Genomic DNA, 5,371 nt, shown 5'->3' with positions numbered 1-5,371 from the left:
GCATAAGAAATTATAAAAATTGATGTAATAACAAAACATGTATAATTGGGCATACTTTTTCTTTGCTTTTTGGAGGAGTTGTTATCCCCTATACACAACCACATTGTTGATATAGTTAGTTTACGCCTTAAGGCATGTGGACACCCTACGTAGCCAAACGCCCGCATTGGAGAAGTCTTCTAGCGACATTTGAATTAAGAGATGTTAGGATTTTAAGATGGAAACGAACGACAATGTGGTGGAACCTGGCCCTTACAATGGTCATGTATGTGTATATATTAATTTTTTGTGTTTGAGATAAATGTAGTATGATATGGCACGTTTGTTTTGAAGAATTATTGAAAAATGATTGAAAATATGATGTGACAGCCGACGTGACAGTGATGCGTTTATAAAGGTTTCGAAAACCCTAACATTGAGTCCAAAGATGAAATCAGCTTACGATGTCAAACTGGTTTGACAAACCTCATGATATCTAATCTAGTTATTGCTCATTTAGCTCAACTACCATACAAAGTGAGCCGATAAGAACTCATGACGTTTTATGGGGAACGTCTTGCTAGAGACTAAACCGGTCCTAGGCATGGGATATGAAATATTCAATATCTAGATTTCGATTATTGTATATTTGTATCATCCACTTGGGCCAATTGTAACTACTAAGGCTGAGGGGTGTGGGGGGCGCGAGAGGGGGCGCGAGTGGGGGCTCCAGCCAATAATATTGTGACGTGTGGCAGAGAGAGAAACTTGAAAAGATGGGTGTTGGTTGTGGTGCTCGCGCCCCTGGCCCTGGTGTGGAGGGGCGCGAGAGGGGGCGCGAGCGGTTTTTTTTTATTTTTTTATAAATGTATTAAAAAAACGTATTATTAAAAAAACTCATAAATTATTTAAAAAAACACACATTAATTAAAAAAACACATTAACCCAAACCACACACACATGTATGATATGATATGATATGATACATACATATATATAGAGAGAGAAGGTAGGTGCATATATAATTTGGCAGAGAATTTTAGACAAGATCTAGTGATCAAGAGAAGCTGCTGATAACCCATAACTCAACCCCACTCTATCTCAATCTATTCTACACTTTCTTTCTTTCTTTCATAGATAGATACACACATATATATATATATATGTATCTATCTCTCTATAACCACCATCTTCCTATATATCTCTCTTTATGAATCCTAGGTTTATTTTTCTTCCCAACACTTCTTCTTTCTAAACAAAAACAAAACAACTATATATATATCTCAAACAAATAGATACACTTGCCGGAAAAATTTTATTTTTTTAATAAACTTAAAGAGCCAACGGCTCTATTTCTAAGCCCCAACGGCTCTGCACGCATTCCCAAGCCAACTTTACGCCCATTTTCAGCCGTGACTGGCCTTGCGCCCGCCTTGGTCTGCGTGCTCACGCCCCTTTCGCGCCCCTCTCGCGCCTCGGTGGTGTGGTGCTCGCGCCCCGGGGCGCGAGCGGATGGGCTCACGCGCCCCCTCTCGCGCTCCACACCCCTCAGCCTAACAAAACCTTAAAAACAACTTGGTCATTTGTATTCTTGTTTACTTGAGAGGGAGTTAAGACTTAACAAAGGTTCTTCCTATTAAAAATTCAAAGAGTAATAAAATTTGAAAAATTCAAATGATGTAACCTTTACTCTTTTGCAATGATGTTGAAGATGTACACTATTATTATTATTATTATTATTTAGTATTTAGTTTGTGGTTGGGCATACCTACCTACCATCTCCATCTGGTCAGTCATCATTGTCTTGAGTATTTATCATTCATGACTGTCTTGTAAAGTTGCCAGAATCAAACCTACTCCAATAATGGCTCTATACCAAAACTTTCAAATTTGTATTGCATTGTGTGTATTTGTTTTTTAGTCAATCCAACTTTTTCTATAAACTTTGTTTTAATCTTGTATTTAGATTATCATATATTATATAGAAACATAGATATTACATCAACATTGCAGGTAGGCGGGCAACAAGCTGCGCCGCCACCCCTTTCTGAATTGCAAACCCTAACATGCTAAAGACATATCCCTGCCCCTTTGGAGTCGACACATTGCTATGCACAACCCGTTGGACCCTAGTTAGAAAACGGATAGCTTCCGGTGCCAAGGAACCAAAGGTATCGAAAGCCAGAGGGACAAAAACATGTTGGTTCTCTTCGCAGGTTTTAGCATGTTTCTCCACCTTCTTCGTTTAAGCCCTTTTCATTGTTTGTCCAACTACAAACCCATTAGCCTTTTCATTGTTTTAATTCAAAACTTTATTACATATTTTTAAAGAAAAGTTGAATTTAAATCTATGTGCCGATTATATAAAAGGTGGTGACAAAAATAAAAAAAGCTAGTTAAAATCTTTAACACACCTACTAAAAGAATAAACATAAGAATACATTCTTTGTAAGATATCATCAATCAGATCTTCAACACAATATCTTTCTTACGAAAGAATCAAATAGCTTTCCACATAAACCTTATGGTATTATAATTTATTGTTCTATTTTATTATTCTCTAAGCATACATATCATATGAATCCAACTGGTGGGTATCTATTCTATATACCAAACATGGTAACACAAATACATTTAATGTAGAATATATTTCAACATTGAGTACCTATTTTAATCGAATCACATCAGTGCACTAAAATACCGAATTATGAACCTTCCTGGGTTGACTAAGAATTTGTACAACCGGTTTTTACCAGATAGTTAAACCTATAATTCCATGTATAGAAAAGACCGTTAGATTATAGCTGATCTAATCGATGTATAAAAATTACCACTAGCTTAAAACTTTTAATATTAACTTTTAATATTAAGTAAACTAGTATGACAGTATAAACTAGTAATACCAATGGCTCAAATTACAAACCGTTCATCTAATTTACTAGGCTAAAAACGTACCAACCACTTGTCCAACATCCAATTTAAACCAATATTAACTAATTTTCAAAACATTGAATCACATCATATACAAAAGATATTCATTTCAATGCCATTAGCACCCAAAAATATATAACAATTGTAGAACCATATAGTTTTGGGTGCTTGTTACATTCACATACCATGATACCAAACAAAATTAAAACAATTCAAAATTCACAAATAATTTTAAACACCTAACCAAAAAACAAAATGAAAACGGGACCATATGAAAACTACACTAATCATTATCATCGTCATCTCGTCCGTTCATTCGACACCGACTCCTGATCGGACGGTCCAATCTTTCGACTACTTTTCATCCTCAGTAAACCGTACAACTTCTGAATCTGTTGTGGAATCTTTTTCACAACAGGCACACTACAGCTACCATCCATCAAATACACTGTTTCCGCTTGTGACGTCGAATCCTCTGTTATAACGGCGTTACTATTACTCTGTAACGCCGTTATAACAGACTTCAGCGCCCGGCCGGGCGACCCACGGTTCGAAATCATGATTTCACTCATCTCAGCCGGACTCATAGTCGATCCGCTATGTAAAATCTCTTCCACTTGAGCGAACAACTTGTGTTCCTTCAAGCCTAAGCAATTGTTCGCTAGTGTTTTGAACGAATTAAAATCACACAACGGAAAATGTATGTGCACGTCGATTCTACCGGGGCGTAGAATCGAATTCAACGACGAATCCCCTGCGATTTTATCCTTGTTATTCATTGTGAAAACCAACAGTTTCTCATCACCACAACACGAGTTCAGTATTCCATCCATGAAATTCAGTAAACCTATTATTGTTATATTAACTTTATTCGAATTTATCAAATTCAAATTCGATGTCACGAATCGATCCAAATCTTCAACTACAATAACCGATCTCCGCCTAGTCTGTAACAAAAGCGTTTTTAAATCCGAATCATCCACCACTTTCGTTAAATCAATCTCATAAATATCGTAGTTGAGGTGTTTCGCCATCGCAGCTATAAAGCTCGATTTCCCAGTACCGGACGGTCCGTATAACAAATAACTCCGTTTCCAAACACGACCTAGTTTATGATAATACTGTTTCGATTTAAAAAACAAGTCTAGGTCGGATATAACTTTCCGCTTAAGATCTGAATCCATCACAATCGTGTCGAAAGTCGATGGATGCGATAACCTAACGGACCTCCACCTGTGGATGGTTCGGTGGGTGTCCGCAACAGCGGAAGTTGTGTTGGTATAAATCTTTAGCTCTTTCTCTTCAGATGCTGCTCTGTATATGTGCTGGATGTAAGACTGCAAAATCCTCTGTCTATCCTTCTTTTTCAATGTCAATATTAGGGTTTTCTGATAAGCATGTTGCTGAACAACCGCAACTTTGTTCGTCCACGAGACTCTGGCACCCAGGAACGTGTCCGAAACAGTCTGGTTGTCGTCCAGACAGAGAACAATTTCGTTTAGTTTTGGTCCGGATATTAGGTTTGTGTTGTTGGATTCTTCAATTGTTGGAAGAGTTGTCAGGTACTGATACACTTTAAGGTAAAACATATTATCTTGGCCGTTTTCGTCGAGTTCGGGGACTTTAAGCGTTTGATGGACGTGAACACGGTCTTCAACCCAGTGGGTTAAGTTTTTCAAACGATGGATTAACGTCGTCCGGTATAAGAATAACCGGACGGAGACGAGTAAACAAAGAGTGATGGATAGTAAGAGGAAAAACCCCATAGGAATGATGGGGTTTGGGAATTTTGTTACAGGGTGTATGGGTTATGAGTTTGTTATCATTTGTGGGTGTGGGTTATTAGATATTTTGATTTTCAGATGGTTGAATGTTTTGGGATAGATTGGTGGTGGACGGTGGCCGGAGATATTTATGGAGAGAGGAATAGAAGTTGGAAATGAGAAAGAAGTTTGGAGAATAAGTCGGTAGCATCCGCGTAAAGTACGAGTTAAAATAGAAATTAAATTAAACACGTAAGCAAAAGTCCAATTTAAGGGGTAGTTCAGATAATTTAATATAATAAACTATTTTTATTATTTTTATTTATTTTTTTTAAGTTAGAACCGACTGAAACCGCATGTTAGGAACCGATTTATAATTTTTTTCACGAAAGCCAGTTAACCGATCCGAAACTAACCAAAACCCGAACCGAGATCGATCAAAAACCGGTTTTAACTTTTGTTGACCAGCTCGAACCAGTTTTGAATTTAAAACCAATTTGTGCGTCTCTAGTACGGGGGGACCAATGGTAAATGGTCACCATAGTTGGCCCAACCCAGCCATATAAACCCTTAATCGTCTTTAAGTTATCTTCAATTTTGGAGAAACTCGCCCACTCGGAGGTTCATTGGTGGTGAAACCCAAACATCCTCATAATCGAACTGAATATTACAAAACTCTCAAATTTTCTTTCATTAAG

The 5,371-nt window shown here is 37.4% G+C and overlaps 1 pseudogene; it reads right to left on the bottom strand.

The window, feature by feature from the left end:
* Window positions 1-2,965: 2,965 nt before the first annotated feature.
* Window positions 2,966-4,767, bottom strand: LOC143552306 (AAA-ATPase At2g46620 pseudogene; annotated as a pseudogene).
* Window positions 4,768-5,371: the final 604 nt, after the last annotated feature.

Source organism: Bidens hawaiensis, unplaced genomic scaffold (assembly GCF_021521415.1).
Source record: "Bidens hawaiensis isolate Kalapana, Puna unplaced genomic scaffold, B.hawaiensis_p1.1 tig00016838_1, whole genome shotgun sequence".
Classification (NCBI taxonomy): Eukaryota; Viridiplantae; Streptophyta; class Magnoliopsida; order Asterales; family Asteraceae; genus Bidens; species Bidens hawaiensis.
The sequence above is the reverse complement of the archived record's forward strand: the minus strand, read 5'-3'. Positions and strand labels throughout refer to the sequence as shown.